At 38.1% G+C, this 27,632-nt stretch overlaps 1 pseudogene; it reads right to left on the reverse strand.

Annotated features, from left to right (window-relative positions):
- Positions 1–749: 749 nt before the first annotated feature.
- Positions 750–20,634, reverse strand: LOC148803087 (wall-associated receptor kinase 5 pseudogene; annotated as a pseudogene).
- Between the last annotated feature and the right edge of the window lie 6,998 nt (positions 20,635–27,632).

Consider the following 27,632-nt stretch of genomic DNA (forward strand, 5'->3'; position numbering starts at 1 on the left):
CTTTCCATGTGATTTTAGAGTTGTGTAGGAAAGAAAGTAGAGAAGTGGTGTCATATTGCTCGTAGACTAGTAAATGAGAATCAATTATCTGGTGTAAAATTGAATAGAGGTTGGCCCATCTTTTCTCACCTGTTGTTTGTAGAAGATAGATTTATTTTCACTTTTTGCAAATTTAGAATAAGGGAAGAAAATCTTGGAAGCAATTTAGCATTATGAGAGAGCCTCGGGCCAAAGGTGAACTCCGCTTAGTCGGGAGTCATCTTTGTCTCCAACTTGCATCCTAAACTTCAGAAAATTGTGGGCAAGAGCCTCCATCTCAAAAGAATGGAAAATCCTTCAGTCCACTTGGGATTACCCCGTAAAATAGGAAGGTCAAAATATAGATTGTTGAGGTTCTTGTTAGAGAGAGCTACAAGAACTTGCTTTTCTATCTTCTATCTCAAAAGAATGGAAAATCCTTCAGTTCCTGTTATAGATGCTGAAGTATGTAAAAGATAGTTGTAAGTCCTTTTACAGAAGAAGTTATAATTACTGATATTTCAATAAAAACATTAAAGAAGTAAAATCCTGATGTGCTTACAACTAGAGGATATATCTTAACGTGGAAATGTCATAAATAATATTCCATCTTTCTCCAAACTATACTGCATAGATGCATCACATGGATAGTGCCTTAGTGGTACAAGGATAGGAGTAGTGATTCCAGATTGTAAACTAACATTCTCTCCTTTCAATTCTTCAACACATGACTATATTTCCAACCTATTTAATCCTTCCAGCTCCATGGCAACTTCTTTCATGCTGGGCCTCTGTTCCCCCCTTATGTTCAGACATCTATTTGTAAGGTCGGCAACTGCAAAAATTTGTTCATTTACACAATCATCTAAAAGTTCATCCTCAATGATTTGTAAGAGATGATTTTCATTAATTGAAGAAACAAAATATGTAGCTAAATTCCTTTGTTCTTGTGATCTTTCAAAACAAACTGGTTTTTCCCCTGTTAAAAGCTCCACAAGAACCACTCCAAAGCAATAAACATCACTTTTCTCTGTTAACTGACTACTATGAAAATATTCTGGGTCTAAATAGCCCAAGGTCCCTTGAACTAATGTAGTTACTTGATCTCGATCTGTTGGAAGTAACCTCGAAATTCCAAAATCAGAAACTTTTGCTGTATGATTATCATCCAATAATATGTTTGTGGATTTGATATCTCTATGGATGATTGGTATTGAAGCTGCAGAGTGTAGATAAGCAATTGCACCAGCAGTTTCTATTGCAATCCTCAACCTATCTTCCCAAGAAAGCAAGGAGATGCCATTCTTTCTTTGAATATGATTGAACAAGGTTCCATTGGAGACATATTCATAAACCAGTAAGGGTATTTCAGTCTCCAAATAACACCCCAAGAGTTTCACTACATTTCGGTGGTTAACTTGAGAAAGAATAATAATCTCATTTATAAGTTGCTCAATTTTTCCATCTTCAACTACTTTAGACTTTTTAATGGCAACTACTCGGTGATCAGGCAGAACACCTTTATATACTGTACCTTGACCACCTCGGCCTAGGATGCAGTCCTCATTGTACCTATTGGTTGCGTTTCCTTATGATGAAATGTAACCAAGAACCACCAATGAGTAAGAATATGGCACCGAAACCTATACCTGCATATAGCATTAATTTGAATATTACTTTGTTAGCAGAGCTATTATAATAGTAAGGGAGAAATGTATCATATATCAGTCTTTAATATTAGAGTGGGTTCATCTCCCTTTCCACTACTAGAAGGAAGAATTTAATTGGTTTTTCTTCAAGTTAAGATACATGTCAATGTCATGCTTGCAGATAATTAGTAAAATATATCTGGGTAAAGTCTTTAGTTCAACTCTTGATCCTAGCAATCTCTGAAATATGTACACATTATCTTATATAAATATAATTATTTGTCTATGAAGTAGTCATACACTAATTCATGCAGGATCCAAAACTACTAACATGAAAACTGTTCTTGATGAAGAAGGATTACCTAGAATGACCTTAATCGCCGGAAAGGCTTTACTCTTGGCAATGCATCCTTGACCATCTTTTTTACCATCACCATAGCTATTCTTTGGACAAGAGCAGTTGTAAGAACCAATTGTATTAGTACAACTGCTTACACAAGGATTGTTCTTTGGATCTTCACACTCATTTATATCTGCCAGAGCAAAACAAAGATAGAAAGAAGCATTACATACGTAGCTTGAACCATGCTCCCAGCAATTAATATCCCATATATCCGTGAACTCATACCTTGGCATCCAGTGGGGAGATATAGATTTCCGTGGTAGCCATTCAAACAATGGCAAAGATATCCCGGGCCATTAGTGGAGTCTGTGCAGTTGGTGTTCTTCCCTCAAGCATAATCATTCGCTCTTTGTGATTCCTTGCAATTCTTCTCTCGAATTGCCCAATCAAGTACTACTGGAGTTTTGATGCCAATGTTTACAATGCGATCCACATCATTTCTTGAATTCCACAGGGAAGATGCATTTGAAGTGAACCACATTTGGTCAGATAGGAAGGCTAAGCCACATCTGCTGATCTTCCAAGAGTTCGATTTGTTGGTTGTTTTGGCATACTCACTAACTCCCAGAGTAAATGCAGGAAGATCCTTCGGTATTGCGGTCTGGCAGCATCCAATGCCGTCACAAGGTCGCCCAGTCAATACGGTATCATAAGGACAGGACGAAATGCACCCCAAATTGAACTTTGTAGAATTGTAATCGGACAAGACGCCAAGTGTGTTACAACCAACAGCCGTGAACTGGTTTCGGGTGTAGGAGAATCTGTATACATTTGGTAACTCGATAGATGTACTGTAATTGTAGCCATAACTATGGTTGTCTCCAGTGTAACAGTAGATGGAAGCCCAGGTGGAGAGTATAATCAGTTGACCTTGTAGTTATATGTCCATAACGAGAAATTCTCTACTCATTAACATTCGAGGAGGATCAGTGGCAGTGTTGCAGAACAACTTAAATTCATCTCTGAAACAGGTTGGATCTCTCCATCGAGACCGAATGGGTATGGGATGCTAACGTTCCCGCATTTGTTTTGGCATCCAGGCTTTGTCTAAGGATGTGGATTCTGCTGCTGCCATCAACACAAATGGTCAACTGGTGTTGTTGTATCTCACATCCTTCTTAATACAAGACATTATTGAAATTTTAAATTAATTCACACCTTGGCATCCCTCAGGGAGGTAAGGATCCCCATGGTAACCTTCAATGCAATGGCAACGAAATCCAGGGCTGTGGTTGGAGTAAGAACAGTTGGTGTTCTCCCCACATGCATAATTAGTTGATCCTTTCTCACAGGTCTTGTTTACAGTAGACCAGTCGAGTACTGATAGGTGCATGTCCAAAACAAAATTCTATTAGTAACATTTTAATTTATAAACTAAACCAAAACATAAATTAAATATAAGAATAATACAAGAACATAATTATATATTATTTATTCATAAAATACATATTTATATGTATGTGAAGGCTTAAAACACTTCAGTTTTGCCAAAACCGTCTTTAAGTGTGTGTGAAGGCTTAAAACACTACTTCAGTTTTGCCATTATGGCATTATAGTTGCAGGAAAGGAGAATCCAACTTCAACTTTATTTGTGTTTCTAATATTGTTGTCATATTTAAAATGCATATAAATCAATCACTAATATTCAGAACAAATAAAATAGTTGTATAAGTGACAGAAAAAAAAAAATATATATATATATATATATATGCCAAAGAAAATTGTAAAAAGACAAGTAAAAATGAAAAGAAGGTTGAAAATGCTGATCAAGGACTCAAAGCCGCCGCCTATTAAAACGGTGTGACAAATACAATTGGTTTATTAATTGTATAAAAATAATTTAAAATTTACAAATAATTATTTTAGTAATTGTTTAATAATTTCTAATCCTATAATCAATTAATCATTATTAACTATTCTTACAAATAAATATTATAATTTATAATCTATTTAAAATTTGAAAATAGTAAAAGATAGTAACATTTCATAATATTGATTTTACTAATAAAACAAACAGCTCAGACCATAACACATCAGCATATATGTATGTATGTATGTATGTATGAACATATATTATATCAATAAAATAATGTATATTATATTCCACATAAATTATTCATTATATGTATTAACTAAAGTTTAAATTATATTTTTTATTTCATGTTTTAACTTTTCTTTTTAAAAAATGTCAAAATTTTGGATTTGATGCCAAAAAGGGTTTTTTGGAAAAAATAGCAAGACAAGGCACATCTGGCCCTTGGGACACATAATTCTTGAAAGATTATCCCAAATCAATATCAAGCTCACCCTAATTAGACAACTGAATGCAAAGTTATGGCACCTAGAAGTTTGCATACACATTTAGCGTGCAACCCATGACATAGTGATTTGGCTGAATGGGTCAACGGTTCAGCCACTAGGGCGGAACAATTTTTGACTAAACCCTAGACTTTAAGAAAACTGAACAAAATCATGGCCAAGTGACGGTTTGAACAATTCGACCATCCAATAGTGGCAGGTTTGAAATACTAACTTAAATCCATTTAAGTTTCTCACTTAAAATTAATAATAAATTTATGTTAATATTTTTCGTTAATTTAATTTCTATTTAAAAATAATACAAATTAATAAAATTAGTAAAGAATAATTACTAAAATCAAATTGAAAATAATAAAAAATAGTAAAATTAATAGAAAACAATAACAAACTCGGCCACTCTCATTAAGTGTGAAACTTAATTAGGTTGTGAAGATAACTAAAAAATAATGCTTGAGTCGTATTTGGATTTACTTAGTATAATTGAAAATGCCATAGGTTTTTTTTTTATTAACAAATCCCAGCACAGGTCCTGACTAGTACTTTTTTTTTTTTTGCAATTTTCATTGTTTTCTGTATTTCTCATTCTTTCATACTTTTATTTCCTATATATTTCCTACTTTTGCTTTATATTTCGTGTTTTGGTTGTATTTTATCATTTTTCTACAAAATGGTCTCATGAAATGACATTAGTACTCTGCGTTTTGAAATTTTTAAACAAGCACAGAACAGTCGCATGTGACTCTTTTCTCAATTAAACTAGTAGAATTGTTAGAGTGGATGGGGCCTACTATTTACAGTACTCCCGTGCATGATGAATTTTCCGTCAAATTATAAATTCTAAATCGAATCCAATCTGAAATACAAAGTACTGGATTCAAATCAGATTCAGATATAATCCAGCTTTCCTTCATTTAATAAAATAAAGAATTAATTATTATTTACTTATACATATAACTAAAATATTATATTTTACAGAATATATATATATATATGCATATAATTATATTATATTTTATGAAATTTGAATTTTTATCAATGAAGTGGGATCAAATCTGTATGTAACCCAATTACTATAAGGCTCAGTTTGAGTAAAAATAAATAAAAAATAATACAAAATATAAGGTTTTGCAGTCAACATATTTGTATTTATACTCTTTCCAAACTGAGCCTAAATGGATGTAGGTTTTAACATTCAAATTTAATATAATCAGATCAGGTATTTGATTTTAGCACTCCATTGACAACCTTAATGTATTAAGGACGTTAAGGATTAAGATATTAAATTTAATAATTAATTAAAAATATTATTATAATTATAAATAATACAATTACAAAATTATTTAAATACAGTTAATTAATTTGGTAGATATAATTGCTCTCAAATACTTAATTAACGGAGTAGAGTTGATAATTAAATACTTAATTAATTATGGTTAATTAATTAATGATAAAAATACTCTCGATAAATGATAATTAATTATCAAACATTTTGAGAAAGTAATTTAATAGTAAATTACCATATTTAATGAATTATTTAAATTATACTTTTGTTATTTTAATTAATATTAAGTTATGTTATAATAATTATAATAATAGTAATTATAATTAAATTATTATTGACAACTACTTAAATTATTAATTATAAATATAATTAATTACTATGGTAGTTACTATTGAAAATTACCATAATTTATGCAAATTATGTTACTTAATTATTTCAATTAATATTAAGTTATGTTATAATAATTATAATAATAGTAATTATAATTAAATTATTATTGACAATTACTTAAATTAGTAAGTATAAATATAGTTAATAACTATGGTAGTTACTATTGAAAATTACCATAATTTATGCAAATTATGTTACTTAATTATTTGCCTAACTATTTGAAAGTAATTTAATTGTAAACTACTATTTGAATAATTTGTTAAGTACAATAACTAATTAAACTAATGTATTATTTAAGTAAAATATCACAGTAATTAAAATAACTTCACATTTATTTACTTAATTAATGAAGTAAAATAATTCCATAGTAATTAAACTCAACTTAAATCCGTCCATTGGAATTGGGTTTAAGGCCCGAGACCAAGGCCAAGGTAGATCTATCCAATGTGAGCCCAATATGTGCATGTATGTGTCTATATAGTTCGACTAGGCTAGAACTGGGATAAGGTTGTCTTGATCTCACGTTGCCCAAGGGCTAGGCCCAGCCCAACCCTCAAAATTAAAAAAAAAAAAAAAAAAGAAACTCAAACATTTAGTCCTAGGCCCAACCCAAGGACTTAATATCCAAGCCTAATCCATGTAAATTTGTGGGTTAGGACAATCTGGACCCAGGCTAGGTTCCCTTAAGTTGCATTCCTAGTAACTTATTTATGTAGTTAAACAATCCTAATTAACTTAATAAGGTAGCATAATTATTAATTGTTATTACTAATAAAATTATAAAATTTATAAATTTAATCCATTTAAGTTATATTTAAAAAATGGGAATTGTAAAAATTAATTCAATTTTTTCAAAATAATAATAATAGTAATAATAATAATAATGATGATGATGATGATGGTGATAATTACTAATTGAAAATTCAATTAAATTACTAATTTTATAAAGAAAATAATTTACAATAAAATTAATTTATCAATAAAATTAATAAAAATAATAATATTACAAAATTAATCTTAAAATGATTAAATTAAGAAAGCTTTATGGTAGGCATATAGCCTAACCTAGCCCATGATCATACCTAATTAAGAATGTCATAGGGCTCTCTCTACTTTATTTTCTCTGAAAAATCTATACATAATAATAGATCATAGCAGAATAAGGATGTCAACCCAATAACCCATAAACGAATTTCCAACTAAAATTAATGGCTCGAGCTTTCAAAATCTGTCAGAAAAAATACAGCGAAAGATTGCGACATGGGTTGTGTTGGTATCAGGTTGAGTGGATCTGCATGGGTTTAACTCAACCCTAACCTAACCCAACCAACCTGGCTCAATACCAATCCAATTTGCTCCATAATTTTTCAACTTAATGCTTTTTGAAAGCTCAAATTAGTTTAAGTTGGAAATTGGTTTATGGATTCTGACGAAGGGAAATTTGGCCCGACCTCGCGATCGCCCGACGCGTGGCAAAGGCAGGCAGCAAGGACGCTGTGTTTAGTCCGAGCTCCTTGATAAGAGCGAACTCCCTATTAAAGATCCCAGCTCCCTAAAATCCGAGCTCCCTGTTAAGAGCGAGCTCCCTAAGTAAAAACCCGAGCTCCCTAAGTAAGAACCCGAGCTCCCTAAAAACCGAGCTCCCTATTAAGAACAGGCTCCCTACTGGGAGTCCGAGCTCCCTACTGGGAGTCCAAGCTCCCTATTGAGAGCGAGCTCCCTACTGAGAACCCGAGCTCCCTACAAGGGGCACGAACTATACCGGGCCCCGAGCCTCACAAAGCTGACCCGAGCTGGCCCACGGCAGCTCGGAACACTCCAAACCGAACTCAAGGCACCTCGCTCGCCACTCCAACACTTCACTTCCAGAGCACCAGGCCAGCCTCACGTACCCGACACCAAGGACGTCCGTATCCAAGGGCGACGCACCTGACTGATTTGGGATCTGACGCCTGACAGCCGCATTTCAAACGGCTTCCTACCACCGCCACCTGCAACCGTCGTCACTTGCCGCAGAGACGGCTCCGACAAAAGGAACAGTGGCGGTTCTGTCCGGCCAGAGGAAATGACACCCGAACTGGCAGGAGTTCAGAAGTAATCATGCCCGACCTGACGGAGGCCTGGAAGTGAGTGTGCGAGGTGGTTATAAAAGGCTTCTACCCACCAGGAACGAGGTATGCTAACTCTCGCGCTATCTGGTTATTCTTGCCTTTGAAGGATTCTAACTTGAGCTTCAGAGCCCTTACACCGGGTTCTCCCCGGAGCTTCTCTTCTCCCGTTTCAGGTCCCTGTTACTCATTTCAGAGGCGAGATCGTCAACAGCTAAGACCGGCCAGATTGTGCATCATCAGATTCCAAAGTGAAAGAAAAAAGAACCCAAAACAAATAGTGAAATAAATCATATACTTTAAGATTAGGAGTTAGAAGTTAGATCAAATTACAAGAATACCCTTTATATGTGTAGGGGCATTATGTATCGATGGATAGGGGTTAGCCAAACTTAATGCAGATGAGGGTTAAATAATCAAAACTCTGACCTAATCGTACACCCAATTTGGGTTAAGCAAGTATTGGAAGAAATCATAAACTTTAAGGTTAGGGGTTAGAAGTCAGACCAAATTATAAAAACACCATTTATATGCCTACGGGTGTTATACGCAACAGGCCAGGTCAGCCAAACCTTCACACCATTTGTGTTAAATAATCAATACTCTAACAAAATACAAGAATACCCTTTATATGTGTAGGGGTATTATGACCCGATGGGTAGGGGTTAGCCAAAATTAAAGCTGATGAGGGTTAAATAATCAAAATTCTGACTTAATCCTACACCCAATTTGGGTTAAGCAAGTATTGGAAGAAATAAAAAACGTTAAGGTTAGGGGTCAGAAGTCAGACCAAATTACGAAAACACCCCTTATATGCCTAGGGGTGTTATGACCCAATGGGCTAGGTCAGCCAAACTTAAACCATTTAACTTGATCCATTGACATCCCTAAGAGGGGTGTAACTTGGGCTAACTCGGGTTGGGAAATTGTTAAAAGTTCAATGGGCCAGCCCAAAAGCTTGTGACTGGTGCAGTCCTCAAATCGGGTACTGACTTGCATCTTTTTTCTCTACTAAAAGTTTACATATTCAACTTTGTTTGGTTTATATATTGAAATTGAATTGGATCTCGTCCATCGGAGATTCAAATCAAATTTGGATCATATAAATAAAATTAAATTAAAATGATAAAAATAATGTATAGTCTTTCATATTATAATTTATGAAGAAAATTATTTAAAATTTACTTTTATAAAACTTGAATATAAAAACACAACATTCAAACAAACAAACATTATGAATAGACACAATATAAATTTTAAGTACACATGAGCATTTATACTTGAATCCAATGGAATTGGGTTATGTTGGATTAGATATATATGTGAATTTAAGGGGTGGATTCGAGCTGAGCCGAGCTAAACACTTGACTATTTGAGTTTGGCTCGTTGAAACTATGTCAGGCTCAAGCTTGAGCTCGATTCAAGCTATAAACTTGAGCTTGAGCTCGGCTTTGTTCAAAGTTCGCAAGTTCGAGCTAGGCTCAGCTTGAGTTCGATTGCAAGTCACGTTTTTTTCTAAAAAATAAAAAATATACATAGAAAACTATTTTTTATTTTAAATACAAAAAATTAAGAACTATAAAAATTATTTATTATTATACACATAAAAACAAAAATATATGCATATAAAATTGTGTTTATTTTACATATAAAAAATAAGAATTATAAAAATTATTTACTATTTTACATAAAAATAAAAATGACATATATAAAATATTATTATATAAAGCAAACATTTTTTATTATATATATATGTATATATATATATATGTTTTTAGTAAAAAAAATTTTATTTATTATAGTAGTTTCAGTAGCCAATCTTCCCTGAGCTTGAGCTCGGCTTGATTAGGAAATGAGCCTATATAGCCAAACTTTTCACAAGCCTATTGAATGAATGTGAGTCTCACATGCATAATCAGCCTCACATTACCTTAATTGACCAGGTCAACTACCTTTTCTTCTTGACAAGCATAATGAATTCATACCTTGGCATCCACTGGGAAGATAAGGACTCCAATCGTAACTTACCATACAATGGCAAAGATATCCAGGTCCGTTTGTTGAGTTCGTGCAGTAGGTATTGCTCCCACATGCATAATCAGCCGCTACTCTTTGCGCTTCCACACAACTGGTCTTGTGAAAGAATGGTAGGATCCATCTAATGGACGCCATAAAGATTGCGGAATGGATGGGCAAATTTCAAAAATCTCCTACCTTCTCTCAACTGGGAATCATATTCCCTAAATTTAGAATACAATATTCAAGGATCCTACTTGAACCATAATCAAACCAGATCTGAACCAAAAGCAAAAGGGAGGAATATACCTGATCCGAAGAATCAGTATCTCCCAAAAATGGTGTTCACGCACAAAGAAGATACCAAGATCCGCTCCTGCTGAAGATGACACAGCTATGGGTGGAATGGAACCAGCAGAGTGCGTCCTACACACTGGATTCTTCGCAAGAACCCCTTGGAAACTCTGAACACCGAATCTTTTTCAGTCTTTCTTGCAAAACTGATGTCAAGAACTGATTTCTTGACTTCCTATTGCTGCAAAGATCGAATCTTGCAAGAGGGAATGGCGGCGACTGGAGGAGGACTCCTAGGACGAAGATGGCTGAATTGCTTCTCTTATCTCTAGAGTCTGTATGAGATCTAATCTCAATTCGCAGGAAGCTTTCTTGCTTGCTTACAACCCTTGGTTCGAAATTTGATATCTCTCCCTTGGTTTTTCCTCCTTTCTTCTTGATTAAGAAACCTCCTAATTAGGAGTTATCCCAATCCAAATCAGTATTTGGATAGAGGATTATCTTAATCCTATCTGCAGATAAAGTTAGCTTACTCCTGATCTTATCAGGAGGTTACCAGATTCAAATCTAATTTGAATTTGGTCTCCTAGAGTGGATAAAGTTAAAGGCCTAATCCTTTCACTAACATTAATCTCAGATTCGCCCCATATATGGATAATCATATCAGCCTAGCTCGAAATGGGCTTTTGGCCCATTAAGTGTTCAGTGCTTAACTAGTTTCCAATCTGCTGCCCAGTTGGGCTTCTTTGTATGGCGTGGGACCCAAGCATTGATCTACACACCAGTCACATGGGTTCGGCCCAGCCTTTATTACAAGGCCCAGCCGAATTCACTAAAAAGCTCAGTGAACCCCTTGAGCCCATCACATGGACCCTATGAGCCCAACACTTACATTAAGTGGTCCCTGGGCCAAGCCAACTTATAAAAACCCAGGGACTGTGGGCAGGTGCAAGATTAGCCCATCAGGTATTATCCCAAATGGTCTTACACTTAACCTCTCAGCCCTTAATGATCAAGCACTGCCCGACAAGAGAGGACCTCTCCCTCGGCTGCAAGGTACAGTGCCACACTCTCTACTCACATGGATTCTAGGAATTAAAACCATTTGCAAATATTTTGAAACCGTACATATACATATATATATATCTTAATTTTTGCAAAACAAAATTCCAACGATTGAAATCAACTACCGGCAGTTTGGTTTCCATCAGAGAGAGTGCATTCCCGATCATTACCTTTGTCCGACAAAGGGGTTGATCCTGTTACTATGATCACCCACTCAGATGAATTCTCAGACTGTCCCAACATACCCAGGTTTTGATCCCCGCAAAGGATCTCACTGATTGGCATATCAAAGACAGCCCAATCCGACACCTAGTGAAGTGTCATAATCGAGTCTAGGGGTCAGGTGTAACTTTCCAGTTTTGCCCCTCTGTCTCCAAGGTCCAGGGCAATACTAGAAATCTGGTCCGGTTCAAGGATTCGAGTAATCCCATACTACATGTGCCTTGGGTCTTACCCTGGTGGCCGAGACAGGCCATTCCAACACTTGGTGGCACACCAGTATCAGCCTTGGCAGGATAAATCTCCCCAGACTTATCCAATGGCAATGAACATTTAAAACTAACACGAGTCTCTATAAGTGTCCAGTTTTAGGGTCTTACACAGAATTATACCAAACAACATGAATCAAACATGCACTTTATTTATTTCCACTAAATAACAAAAGTACATCAAAACGGATTGAAGCTAAGGGCATACAAAAACTGTCTAACAGCTCCCACTTGCACTTAGGTCCAATCTGGTATAAGCCAGAGTCCCATACTTCCCACGTGTTTCTCAAACACCTTCTGTGTCAGTGGATTAGTCAATGGGTCTGCCACATTATCCGCTGATGCTACCTTCTGAATTAGGACGTCCCCTCTACCAACAATCTCCCGCAGTACATGGTACTTCCTCTCGATGTGCTTTGACTTCGAGTGGGCCCGAGGCTCTTTAACCTGGGCGATCGCTCCATTGTTGTCACACAACAACGGGATGGGTGATGTGCTGGTCGGAATCACTCCCAATTCGTGTATGAATTTCTTCATCCACACGGCTTCCTTGGCAGCTTCACTTGCGGCAATGTACTCGGCCTCGGTTGTGGAATCTGTAGTGGACCCCTGTTTGCTACTTGCTGCTTTTCCAACAAACAGCACACAATCCTATCGTGAAAACATACCCAGATGTAGACTTTCTATCATCTGGATCCGACTGGAAATCGGCATCGGTATACCCTAGAACTTGTAATAAACTACCATCGAATACCAGACAAAACTCTTTTGTCCTTCGAAGGTATTTGAGTATGTTCTTCACAGCAGTCCAATGCTCCTGCCCTAGGTTGGCCTGGAATCTGCTTACCACACTCACCGCCTAAGCAATGTCCGGGCGAGTGCACAGCATGGCATACATGATGCTCCCTACGGCTGAGGCATAGGGAACGTCTCTCATGGCATACATGATGCTCCCTATGTCTTTGGAGACATCTTCTTGGAGAGAATGACTCCGTGCCTGAAAGGAACGTTTCCTTTCTTGGAGTTCTCCATGTTGTATCTTTTGACAATTTTGTCAATGTAAGCAGCCTGGGATAATCCAATTATCCGCTTCGATATATCTCTATAGAGTCAAAGACCCAATATATATGAAGCTTCTCCAAGATCTTTCATGGAGAACTGCTGTGATAGCCATACCTTGACTGAAGTCAACATTCCTACATCATTCCCAATGAGTAGGATATCGTCCACGTACAATACCAAAAAGGTGATCTTATCCCCACTGGACTTCCTGTAAACACAGGGTTCATCCGGATTCTGCTCAAAGTCAAACGTTTTGACAGTGGAATCAAAACGGATGTTCCAACTCCTAGAAGCCTGCTTAAGTCCATATATGGATCTATTAAGTTTACATACCATGTGTTCCTGACCAGCAGCAATGAAGCCTTGCGGCTGCTGCATGTAGATATTTTCACTAAGATCTCCATTCAGGAATGCGGTTTTGACATCCATTTGCCAAATCTCGTAGTTATGGTATGCTGCTACAGTTAGCAGGATCCTAATGGACTTGAGCATGGCTACGGGCGAAAAAGTTTCCTCATAATCGATACCTTCTTTCTGAGTGTACCCTTTCGCCACCAAACGATCTTTGTAGGTCTCAATCCTGCCATCGGGGCCCTTCTTCCTCTTGTAGATCCATTTGCAACCAATTGCTTTTACCCCGGAGGGTGGATCTACTAGAGTCCAGACTCCATTGGTCTCCATTGAGTCCACCTCAGCTCTCATGGCCTCCACCCACTTCTGGGAATCTATGTCTAACATAGCTTCTACGTAAGTTACGGGATCCTCTTCACTAGTCAAGGCTTCCACCAGGTAACTATCCTGGTCATAACCATATCGGACTAGTGGCCTGGATACCCTAGTGGATCTTCTAGGTTCGTCACAACCTAGAACCTTTGGGACATCTTCCACTGCTCCTGAGCTTTCCTCATCAAGAACTATTTCCTGACGATGGGTGTCCAGGATGTATTCAGTTTCTAAGAATTGGGCGTTTCGACTGCAGAACACTTTCTGCTCACTTGAGTCATAGAATAGATAACCCACCGAATCCTTTGGGTAGCCTATAAATAGGCAACGGCTGGTTTTAGACTCCAACTTGTCCGCACTTGTTCTTTTAACGTGTGCAGGACAACCCAAAATCTTCAAGTGTCTTACACTTGGCTTCCTTCCGGTCCATAGTTCATATGGAGTTTTCGGAACTGATTTGGTTGGAACTCGATTCAGCACGTAGATAGCAGTCTCTAATGCGTATCCCCAAAAGGATGTGGGTAGTTCTGAGCGTACGAGAAGTAACCGGACCATGTCCAACAAGGTCCTATTCCTCCTTTCTAAAACACCGTTGAGTTGAGGTGTGGCAGGAGGAGCTAATTGTGACACTATCCCGTTGACCTTTAAGTAGTCCCTGAATTCGTCAGAGAGATACTCACCACTTCGATCTGATCGAAGTGCCTTAATTTCTCTCCCTAACTATTTCTCGACTTCCTGTCTGAACTCTTTGAACTTTTCAAAGGATTTAGACTTGTGTCTCATTAGGTACACGTAACCATATCGTGAAAAATCATCTGTAAAGGTGATGAAATACACGTGTTGATTTCGTGTCCTAACACTCAGGGGACCACATACATCAGTATGTATTAGGTCAAGTGTGCTTGTAGATCTTTCAGACTTACCGTCAAATGGCCGCTTAGTCATCTTACCTTGGAGGCAAGGCTCACAAGTGGGAAGATTTTCTACGGTTAGAAAATCCAAAGGACCATCCTTTACCAGTCTTGTGATTCGGTCGACACCGATGTGGCCAAGTCGGTAATGCCAGAGGCACGTGGGATTCACTGTATCACGAGTCCTTTTCTTGGGATTTTCAACCGACGTAGTTTCGGTTAAGTTAGTTTCCAGAGAAGGATGCAGAACATAGAGACCGTTCTCTAGTTCCCCGCATGCAATGAATTTGTTATTCCGTTTAACAGTAATCATATTACTAAAATAAACAGTATATCCATCAGCACACAGTTTAGAAACAGAAATTAAATTTCTTCTCAACTCTGTACATAAAGACAATCTTTAAGTACAAGGACTCCTTCTTTAAAAACTAATTCTACGGTTCCTATGGCCGCAGCTGCAACACTTGCAGTCGTTCCCAAAAATAGTGTCACATCGCCTTCACTCAATCTTCTGTTAACTTTGAACCCCTGCAGTGAGTTACACGCATGAGTTGAAGCCCCGGAGTCAACACACCAGGTCACAAAAGTAACTAACATATTAGTTTCTATGACACAAGTTTCGATGTTACCTTTCTTAGATTCCAAGTAGGCAGGACAGTTCCTTTTCCAGTGGCCGGTCTGCTTGCAGAAGTGACAGACATCAGATGCCTTGTTCTTCTTCTGCTTCTTGGGTTTGGCAGCTTTCTTCTAGGGCTTCTTTGCCTTTCTCTTTTTCTTGCCCGATTTGTTAGCTTCAGCAAGCATAACCACAGGCTCATCCTTCTTGAGTAAATCCTCGGCCCTCTGCAACATATTGCTGAGTTCCTGGACACTGACATTCAGCTTATTCATGTTGTAGTTCATAGTGAACGCATTGAAGGAAGAGGGCAAAGAACATCCACTTGCGTGCCAAGATCTAGCCCGGATCCAAGAGTTTCGAGTTCGTTAATGTATCCCATCATCCGAAGACAATGGTTATGAACTTTCTGCCCCTTGGACATCTGCGCGGTCATGAACAATTTCAGGACCTTTTGTCGAGTAGAACGGTTCTGCTCTTCATACATTGTCCTTAGACTGTCTAATAGGTCCTTGGCTAGTTTGATCTGATCGAACTGCCTCTATATTGAGTTGTCTAATGAGGCAATGACAAAACAACGGGCTAGGGAGTTCTTATCTTCCCAATCTTGGTAATCCCTTCTACGGGCCTCAGGAGCCCTATCACCCAGACGCTCCGGGGTAGGATTTTTCACCACCTTATCTAACTTTTCAGAAGTTAGGACCAGCATAAGATTTCTGTACCAGTCGGCATAGTTTGGGCCCTTAAGCTTATTATCGTCTAGAAGCTTTGCGAATTGACAGTTTTCCATTTTCTGATAAAACAGCAAGATCGTTAGTCCACAACCTTAGTCTGATTCATGTTACCTACATAGATAAGGGTTTTATTCTATGTTCCATTACCATTTGTTCATCTCTGAGATTTCCCTCCTTTCTCAGTGACGGAAATGACGAAATGTCTCTGGAAATGTGGGAAATCACATGGGGTGCGTGAAGCCAACTGTTTCAGCTGCATAACCCCACCACCTTTCTATGACGGATCATATCCACTCATCAAATGAGTTTCCCTTTGGCCTCTGTCAGACAAGGTTTACAGCCGTTTTCCGGTAAACCTTTCTGTCCAGTGAATGCTCACCCATCATATTTAAGTTACGCCAAGGTACCGTGAGAGAGTTCCCATTTTTTGGTGAAGCCCCTCCCACATCAGTCTATGACACCCCTATCATCTTATGAAACACTCTAACAGATCCAACAACAAATGGATAGCCCAATTTTATGGTGCGTTTCCTCATTACTGAAGGACCCATCATTGTGCTAATGACGGAAGGCCTTTAGAGGGTCCATCATATGGATCTCCCTATCACATGCATTCATATTTGCTGGAGGGAACAAAATTATGCCTTAGTTCTAATTTTAGGTCAAACCAAAGTGGCTCCCACTGACTTTCATAAAGTCAGATTTCTGGTGGGCCTTAATTGGCTAGGGGTTCCGTACGCATCCCTTTTCAAGGTTGTGGGGGCCCACCAAGCAAAGAAGGGGTCATCCAATGACCTCAAGGGACACCATGGCAATGATGTGCATTCAGCCATGGTGTGCGCAAGAGCCACTAACGAGTCATCATGGGCCAAGTACTTATGGCCCATGGTCGCAGCACATCAAACATCAAAACATCACATGTAAAGGAGGAATTGATCCAATCAATTAACTGTTGTAAAGCCCATTAAACAGCCCATTAAAAAACCATAACATTAACCATTAATGTCTACTAGGTGTATGGGCTGAATCGCAGTTAGCAGTTCGGCCCATACAGCTTTTCTCACAAGAGTGGGCTTTTGCAGTTTTAACCATTTAAAACTGGGCTTTACAGGTGGGCCGAATTAATCCCTGTAATTGAACATCAGATTTGAAGCAGTAAGTGTGAGAAAATTGGACTGAAAGCAGTCCCCTTCGAACCCCAGATTCGGTCCAAACAGTTTTGGTCCAATCTAGTCCGAAATGGTCCAAAACTGATTTTCAATTCAAGAATTAATTCATGAAAGATCTGAAATTAATAGTTTTGATTTCAAGCAACCACAAAACAACTAAGGATTGTTCGCACCACCTGCAAAACAGAGATTAATCACTAGGGTTTGCAGTTTCATAAACTGCAAATTGCAGAAAGCGATTTCTCCATCTGCAAATCTCCAGCGCCGCCTTCTTCTTCCTTCTTCTTCAATCAAGAAAATAAAAAAAACAGAAATCCTATTTCTATTAATTTATTACATTCTTGATCAAATCCTATACATTCAGTCTAGAAAAATAAAAAAAATATTTACAAACCGAATTGTATAAAATAAATAAAAGAAAAAGGGTGCGCAGACCATCTACGCTAAAACTGCACTGCGATCTCCAGGTTCGAACAGTCCAATAAATCAAAATAAATAAAGAACAGTTATAAATAAATTTTGGATTTAACAAAATTAATTTCAGATCAATCACCCTTAACAAGAAACGGTATCTTGAAATAAAGAAAACAATCTGCGCAAATCTTGGCAGAACAGCTTCTGTCCATCTGCGCAGGTTCAGATCTGGTTTTCTTTTGGTTCAAGATTCGAACCTGTGGCTCTGATACCACTGAAAGAATGGTAGGACCCATCTAATCGACGCCATAAAGGTTGCGGAATGGGTGGGCGAATTTCAAAAATTTCCTACCTTCTCTCAATTGGGAATCATATTCCCTAAATTTAGAATACAATATTCAAGGATCCTACTTGAACCATAATCAAACCAGATCTGAACCAAAAGCAAAAGGGAGGAATATACCTGATCCGGAGAAGCAGTATCTCCCAAAGTTGGGGTTCATGCACAAAGAAGATACCAAGATCCACTCCTGCTAAAGATGACACAGCTGTGGGTGGAACGGAACCAGCAGAGTGCGTCCTACACACTGGAATCTTCACAAGAACCCCTTGGAAACTCTGAACACCAAATCCTTTTCAGTCTTTCTTGCAAAACTGATGTCAAGAACTGATTTCTTGACTTCCTATTGCTGCAAAGATCGAATCTTGCAAGAGGGAATGGCGGCGACTGGAGGAGGACTCCTGGGACGAAGATGGCTGAATTGCTTCTCTTCTCTCTGGAGTCTGTATGAGATCTAATCTCAATTCACAGGAAGCTTTCTTGCTTGCTTACAACCCTTGGTTCGAAATTTGATATCTCTCCCTTGGTTTTTCCTCCTTTCTTCTTGATTAAGAAACCTCCTAATTAGGAGTTATCCCAATCCAAATTAATATTTGGATAGAGGATTATCTTAATCCTATCTGCAGATAAAGTTAGCTTACTCCTGATCTTATCAGGAGGTTACCAGATTCAAATCTAATTTGAATTTGGTCTCCGAGAGTGGATAAGGATAAAGGCCCAATCCTTTCACTAACATTAATCTCAGATTCGCCCCATATATGGGTAATCATATCAGCCCAGCTCGGAATGGGCTTTTGGCCCATTAAGTGTTCAGTGCTTAACTAGTTTCCAATCTGCTGCCCAGTTGGGCTGCTTTGTATGGCGTGGGACCCAAGCATTGATCTATACACCAGTCACATGGGCTCGGCCCAGCCTTTATTATAAGGCCCAGCCAAATTCACTGAAAAGCTCAGTGAACCCCTTGAGCCCATCACATGGACCCTATGGGCCCAACACTTACATTAAGTGGTCCCTGGGCCAAGCCATCTTATAAAAACCTAGGGACTGTGGGCAGGTGCAAGATTAGCCCATCAGGTATTATCCTAAATGGTCTTACACTTAACCTCTCAGCCCTTAATGATCAAGCACTGCCCGACAAGAGAGGACCTCTCCCTCGGCTACGAGGTACAGTGCCGCACTCTCTACTCACATGGATCCCGGGAATTAAAACCATTTGCAAACATTTTGAAACCGTACATATACATATATATATATATATATATATCTTAATTTTTGCAAAACAAAATTCCAACGATTGAAATCAACTGCCGGCAGTTTGGTTTCCATCAGAGATAGTGCATTCCCGATCATTACCTTTGTCCGACAAAGGGGCTGATCCTGTCACTATGATCTCCCACTCAGATGAATTCTCAGACTATCCCAACATACCCAGGTTTTGATCCCCGCTAAGGATCTCACGGATTGGCATATCAAAGACAGCCCGATCCGACACCTAGTGAAGTGTCATAATCGAATCTAGGGGTTAGGTGTAACTTTCCAATTTTGCCCATCTGTCTCCAAGGTCCAGGGCAATACTGGAAATCTGGTCCGGTTCAAGGATTCGAGTAATCCCATACTGCATGTGCCTTGTGTCTTTCCCTGGTGGCCGAGACAGGCCATTCCAACACTTGGTGGCACACCAGTATCAGCCTTGGCAGGATAAATCTCCCCAGACTTATCCAATGGCTGTGAACATTTAAAACTAACACGAGTCTCTATAAGTGTCCAGTTTTAGGGTCTTACACAGATTTATACCAAACAACATGAATCAAACATGCACTTTATTTATTTCTACTAAATAACAAAAGTACATCAAAACGGATTGAAGCTAAGGGCATACAAAAACTATCTAACAACTTGTTTCGAATTGCCCAGTCAAGTATTAATGGATTTCTCAACCTATTTTTCTGAAGGTAATCCAAGTTGTTTCTCATAGTCCAGAGGTCGAACACATGCGAGCTGAGCCATTCCAGCTCTGACAGAATGGAGTATGCGCATTTGCTGGCATTCCCACTGTGGTATACGCTGTAATAATTTCCAATGTATACCGAGAAAGAACTGAGGTCCTTGGGTATCGAGCTCTGGCAGCATCCAAGGCCTGCACAAGGTAATCCTGTTATTTGAGTATCCTCCAAGCATAACGAATCGCAACTAATATAGCGCACCCTGCCCATGTAGTCGTACAAATTTCCATACATCTCGCAACCGACAGACATGAATATATTTCTGATGTTGGAGATCCTGTACGCTTTCTGAAGTTGAAGTGCAGAGTCGGGGCTATTCCACGGCTTGCTGTCCCCCACCTGACACTGGATGGCGACTTGAATGGAGGTCGTCAGTTGGCCCTGCAACGATATGTTCAAGATGGGCTGGCCGTCTTGGGTCTGCAGCACAGGATTGTCACTAGAGGTGTTGCAGATCAACTTGAAATCGTAATCCATGAAACAGTTTGGATCATCTCCTATACCAAACGGGTATGGGATGCTGATGTTCCCGCAGTTGTCCTGGCGGCCAGGCTTCGTCTGAGATAAGGTCGACACTTCTGTTGCCTTTGTTATGGACAGAAGCCATGGTAAGATGAGACGAAGCAACATGGGCCAAGGCATACTTGGATGAAATGAAAATTGGGGTTCTAAACTTTGAAGGTAGTCCTGGAAAGATGGCAATCTGATAATACTGCACTTTGTTGTTGATGAATATCATGCTACTACTATATATAATAAATATTATATCACAATTGTCTCCTCCTACTACATCATAATTAATTGGTATCTCAAAAAGAAGCAATCTAATTTTATTAAATATGGTCGAATCACTTTTTGTCCACTTAGAGTTACCCATATCCTTCTAGGGACACAACTTAGAGATTGTGATTTATATTTTGAATCAGGTTCTAACTAAGTTCCCAAGAGTACTATGAGCTTTGGACTATCAAGAAATCAATTGTTAAACACATTAAGGTATGAGGTTTTTGAACACATGTCAAAAAGACAAGTGTAGACAAACCCAAAGGACTCTATGAAGTACTTCTTTTATGACACGAGTGTTCTTGATGAAGAGAATTAGGAAAAGTGAGAGACATCCCACAAGTTCCAAATACCAACATCTAGTTTAAAAGATCTACCTAGGTGTTTAGATCTCCTATTCATTTTGTTTATTATCAAGAAATTTAATTGACGGAAACCATGGACAGCGAAAAAAACCCCGAACTTATATGAAAACTATATTAAATATATACTCCCTAAAGTGAAAAGATGCCATAAATGCCAAATGGGCTCAATGAAAACCATCAAAGTATGGACTCTTATAGACCTACCCCCAAGTTAAAAGCAATTTGTTTCAAGTGAATATACAAAAGGAAAAAAAGGCCCTAATGGAAAGGATGAGACCTACAAAAATCAACTAGTGGCAAAAGGTTACATTAAAAGAGAAGGCATCAATTATGAGGAGACCATTTTGCCCATGGTCATGCTAAATTTCATTACAAAACTATTGGCAATAGCTATTGTCGACACAAATTTTGTGTATTTGATTAACACAAAGTATGGAGACAAATTACAAAAAAAAAATAATGTATAATAAAAAGAATGCGAGGGAATTAAACACTCTTTGATTTCTACTCGGTGACGTGAGCAACCTTTAATCAACAGTCGAATTCAATAAACACGAAAGCCACTGGCATATTTCTTGTACTTCTTGAAGTGTCGATGCACATTTCCTTGATTTTAGTGCTTTTGAAGACTTGATGTAATTTCTTTTCACTCTGAGCTTCGTACTTTATAGGATGTGAAGGATGCTTCTCTAAGAAGGGCCCTTTTGTAGTGGCCTGATCTTCTTGAGAGAGATTGAATCCAAGTGTGTTGTAGGGAAACTAAGAAGTTTTCCCTTCTTTCATTTTTCTTCATCTTTAAATTTTTGAATTTGCAAGATCTTGTGATTCCTTGCAATCCTTAAGTGTTGGTGTGTGAGAGATTCTTTCAATGTGATTGTGAAAATAAAAGCTATTTCTTTCTAGGCAAGGGTATTTGTAGCCTATGATTAGGGCTCCCACCTCAACCCACTTTGTTAACCAATACCATGTAAGTGGGGTAATAGGTTAGGGTTTACTCCCACACATGCTCCATTATATAAGAGTTAGTGGTTTTGGTAATGAGACCACCCTATTACAATAGGACATGGGTCAAATTGGACTTAGTACACTTGCATTTATAGAAAAAAAAATTTATTAAGAAGCTCTCCAAAGAGTTACCAATCTACCAGAACAGGGTGATCTACAAGGAAGTTTCATAGTGCCTATCGTTTCCTAGTCTTATGCGGTTCATTGGTGATGTCAAATTCTGATAGGAGGAGAACCCAAATAACTAGTTTTCTTGATAGTACATGGTGTATCATGATGTACTAGAGAGGGTTTGCTCTTCAAGGTGGACAATATGTGCCAACATGTAGTGTCGTAGCTTCTTAATGGCAAAGATGAGAGCAAGACAAGTTTTCTCTATGGGTGAATAATTCAACTTGGGTCCTATTAGTGTTCGACTAATGTAGTAGAGTGCATTCTCTTTCCCTTCCTCATTGACTTGTTCCAAAAAAGCTCCTAGTGACTGCTCTTCTACTGTAAGGCATTTTTGCAGGCTCCATCCCACTCAAATGGGGCATCATTTTCATCATCTTGTTGAATGATTGACAATGTTTTGAATGATAGCGATTTTTTATAGATCAATTTCAATCACTTAATGGCAAACAATGAACCCAAGGAACTTACTCGAGGTGACTCCAAATGCACACTTGAGAGGGTTCATATGTAATTAAAATCTTCTTAGCTTGTTGAAGATGATACACAAGTCATCGAGGTGGTCTTAGATTTTCTTAGACTTGATAACCAAATCACCAACATAGCACCCGACCTTCTTGTGTAGCATTTTATTAAAGATTCGTTGCATTGAGCATTGGTACGTAGCACTAGCATTCTTAAGCCCAAAAGGCGTTACTTTATAGTAGTAAATCCCGTTTTGAGTTTGGAAGGCTTTGAATTCTTCATCCTTAGGTGTAATGCGGATTTGATAGTATCCAGATAAAACATCCATGAAAAATAATGCTCCATGTTCTATAGACGCATCTACCCCGAGCTAAGTGATAGATAAGGGAAATACATCCTTTGGGCATGTTTGATTTAGGTCTCAAAAGTCAACACATAGCCGAATTTGACCATTTTTCTTCCTCACAAGGACAATGCTAGCAATCCAAGTTGGATACTTCGCCTCTCAGATGAAGTTAGCTTCAATAAGCTTGTTGACTTCTACTTCAATTTGTGGAATTAACTTGAGCCGGAATCAATGTTATGCTTGCTTAATTGGTCATACCCAATTCCTAACAGAGAGGTGGTGGAAAATAACCTTAGGGTCTAATCCAAGCAATGTCTAAGCAAAAATTCCCTTACACTCTTGAAGTAGTTTGAAGTATTTGGCCTCCACTTCTAGACTTAAAAGTGTATTGACGTAGACTAGTTTAAGTTCTTCTTAGTGCAAGGTTCATCTCCTTTAAGTCATCAAATGTTACGTAGGCTCCCTCTTCATAGGTATGTGGAGTAGGCTAAATTTCTTTACCTGAAGAAGAGTTTAATGGATATTCATCCACCTCCTCAATGGTGATGTGATTAACTGAGACAATGTCTTCATCCTTAATTAACTCTTCACCTTGCTCCTTCATGCCTTGTACGAAGAAAGTTAAACTTTGATTGAGATGATGATGGAGATGTGATGACAATATTCTATTGTCTAACTATCAAGGTCTCATTAGAGGAGACTTCTAAGTTTGCCACCCTCTTAATCTGAGAATGAACAATACTCTGAGGCTCTGACTTTTCCTTTGTAGCAACAATGCATTGTAGGCTTTGGCTTTGTTGTTGGCATTTTGTCTTCATACTATCACCCTTAGGCTCAATGCGGAAGAGTACTAAAGTCCTTTTTGATTATGTAGATCATGTTGGAGTAGCTACTTATTCCCCGAGTTTATTGAACAATGATTACCTTTCACTTGGTTCTCCTAGGCAATTAAAGACTGAAGCATGTTGTCTATGCTTCCTTTTCTTCTTGTTAACCACTTCTACGATGATGTGCTTAGACAATGCTTTAGTAAAATTTGAGTAGATGGATTTTGATGGTATACTAAGTCAACATTTTGCTGAGTGATGTAAGAATTTCCACTCTCTAAAGTTCTTTGTATGTTTGTCAAGCCATAGGCTTGCCCACTTGTAAGGATTGGCTCAAGGTCCCTTAGCTAGTGATTCTTACCTCCACCATTCCCTACCTTTTTAAGGAGCTTTTCAATGTTGGGTCAAACCATCCTTCTTGTTCTTGCCCTGCTTTACTGATTGATGAAGTTTTAAAAAATCCCTTTAGTGGTGGTTCAAAGACCAAAGACTTAGATGCCATGGAGATTGGAAGCACAAAATCCTTCTTGAGAACTTAAATGTCACTCTTTGATATTGGTGCAATGCTTAATGTAGCCATTACGTCAAAAGGTATTTTCCCGTCCCTTCTCTTTTACTTTGGTGTGTAATGTAGTATGAGGACTGAGTGGTTATTAGGAGAGGATACCAAAGGTGGAGTTGTTGGTAATGTAACAATTGCATGCTGGTTTTGTAAGGACATATTGTCATTGCTTGAAGATGAATTTTCTCCTTTGTGCATTGTGTCTTCCTTTTCTTTCTAAACCGTCATTGTGGAAAACTTCAATATCGAGATTGGAAGAGCTTCTGATATGACCTTATTAGTATTGGCATTAACAAAATGTTCTTTAGCTTAGTTAGAAGGCTCAATCTTGGTAACTACTTTCCTCTGTGTTCCATTATGATAGTATTTGAAGCATTGGTGTCATATTTGAAGGAACTACCATTATTTCATGTAATCGAGAACATCTCAAAAGCAATTGGTAGAATGTCTTGGTGTCGATGACATATAGAAGAGCTGAAGATGTCAAGTCTCATATTTCTATCTCGAGGTGTACCATGCCCACAATATGTCCTATTTAATTGAAGCCTTAGATTGTTAGCTTGATTTTTAACAACTCATTCTTGTTAATCCCAAGTTGTTTCTTTGTAAAGACTAGCATGATGTTGATAGTGAATCCGCAATCAATGAGGATGCATGACATCTTTTGTTCATGAACATATCCAGCAACATACAAATGTCTATTATATGGACGGAACACAAGTTGTAGGTCCTCATCTATAAAGGTAATTTTTGCCATGCAATTTGTGTAGTCATCCCTTTCTATTACTTTGCTTTGGTACTTGTTTGGGAGAATTAGGGTTCACATCATTTCAAGGCAAACCTTCTATGGTAGTCAAGTGTTTGGGTGAGGCTTAAGTGAGATGGCACTTCCTCTAACTACTTTGTTTCTTCTTTATCACACATGGGGTAATCTTGAAGAAGTCTTGTCATGTCTTCTTCCTCGCCAGATGAAACTTTTTCTATTGATAGCAATGTCTCTTCTTCATTAACTATCACCATATATGTCGCTACACACTCTTCTAAAAAGAGTTATTTAGGCATGAAGTCCCAAAGGGTTATTGGAGTTGGATGAAGTTATTGAAGCACTTTCTCCTCACTAGATGGTGATATCCAATGTGCTTTCTTCTTTACCACCTTCTTGGATGTATTGTGTACTCACCGCTTACTAGTCAACATTGATATAGTTGACGCTAGGATGATAGGATGAGGAGACTTGTTCTTACCTCAAGAGATGACAGTCCATCCAATCACATCTTGAGGAGATGTTTCAAAGTCACTAGAGTAGATGAATATAGTCTTGCCCCTAATCGAAATGATTCCTTTAAGTTAGTGTCGTATTAGTTTTCTTGATGTGTAGGCAGGTCACCCATCTTTTATCTCTTATTCCAAAATAGATGATTCTTCCCAATAGTTGAAGTCATCAGTTATCAACTCATAAAAAGTTGGGATGTTAGTATTTCCGAACCTTGACATGTTAAAATAGGCATAAATCATGGTCACCTCTTGATCAACAATAAACTGGATAGGAATTTCTCCCTCTAGGAGGGATGCTATAGGAAAATGCATTATTGAGGGTCTAGTTACCTTGGCCCTAGTCCCCATGATTTGAGGAGAATCCATCAAGTATTGTTGTGGTGTTAACTTCCTTTTTATAGTTTTAGAGTTTCTTGAAGTCGAGATGCTCACTATAGCTTAAGTAAAAGAGGAAGAACCTATTAAAAATGATACTGGTTGTCAAGAGACCCAAAAGTCATTATGATTACATTAGTAGTAGAGAAATTGTCACCAATGTCTAACTCAATCTTTCCCTATCGTACAAGATGAAGTATTTTGTCCTTCAATACAAAACACTTATCAATTGGATGACTTATCATTAGATGGTACTGAAATGCTTGGGTGGTAAAATCTCAATCAACTTTGCTTGGAGATCTTAACTGGTGTAGTAGTAGTAGTCATGACTTCCTTTCTTTAGAGGAGGTAAAGGTCTTAGAATCCTTCTTGGCTTCCTTCTTAGATTCATTCTTCTCACAAGGATCACTTAGTTGAAGATTCCCGTTTTTGGCATTCTAGAACTCTAAGTCATGAGCTCAATTAGTCATCTCTTCTAAGGTGGTAGGCATATTCCTTTTGAAACTGTAGAGTATACCCTAATGCATCATTGGGACACATGTTTATGGCAGAGGATTGACTGATTTGTTCCTTGCACTGAAGGGTGAGGTTTTTCCACCACTTGTTGTAGTCGATGATGAACTCATCATTTCTTTCCCCTGTAGTAGAGAGTTTTGGAAGTCTAACCGTTTGATGTGTACAGAAGAAGCAAGTGAGGAATTCTTTCTCATTCTAGTCCCAATTGTCAATAAAACGTGGTTGGTGGTCAATATACTAGTTAAATGTTATGGACTTGAGGGAGCGAACAAACTTCTTCACTATTTGGTTGCCATAGGTACCCGTGTTACAAGTCTCGATGAAGTGGGCTATGAGTTGCTTTGGATTGTCCTTCTCGTTGAACTACTGGAGCTTAGGCTATTGGTAGTTGATTGACATAAGCAACTCATCAATGCCCAAAATTAGTGCCAAATTCGGCCTCCAACTGAAGATAACATAGTGAATGTGAAGACGATTTAGCAACACTGTTTTCTACAAAATTGCTATGCAACTTGCTTGGATCAAATGGGATGTTGAGCCTGATTTCCCCAACATTTTTCTTGCAATAACTCAGAGGAAAATTTAATAAAATTCAGTTCTTGAAAAAGCTAGGATGTGATAGGGTTTTTGGAAGAGAAGATAGAAGATGAGAGAACAAGACAGTTTAGAAAACAAGTTATGTTTTCCCTCTTCCTCTTAACCACCTTATATGGAGCACTCCCCTAATCTAATTAGGAGATTATCCGAATATTATTTGGATCTAGACACTTTTATGAAATAAGTATTAACCTCTTAAGAGGGTAAGTGCTCAATACCTAGAAACATGTCCGATTTTGACACAAATCACGACAACTTAAGTAGTCATGTGATAACATAATTAATCATATTAGGAATGGGCCTTCGGCCCAATTTCCTTAAAGGCTCATGTCCCAAAGTGT

The sequence above is a fragment of the Nelumbo nucifera genome, chromosome 1, assembly GCF_055504915.1.
Source record: "Nelumbo nucifera cultivar China Antique chromosome 1, China Antique-T2T, whole genome shotgun sequence".
Taxonomy (NCBI): Eukaryota; Viridiplantae; Streptophyta; class Magnoliopsida; order Proteales; family Nelumbonaceae; genus Nelumbo; species Nelumbo nucifera.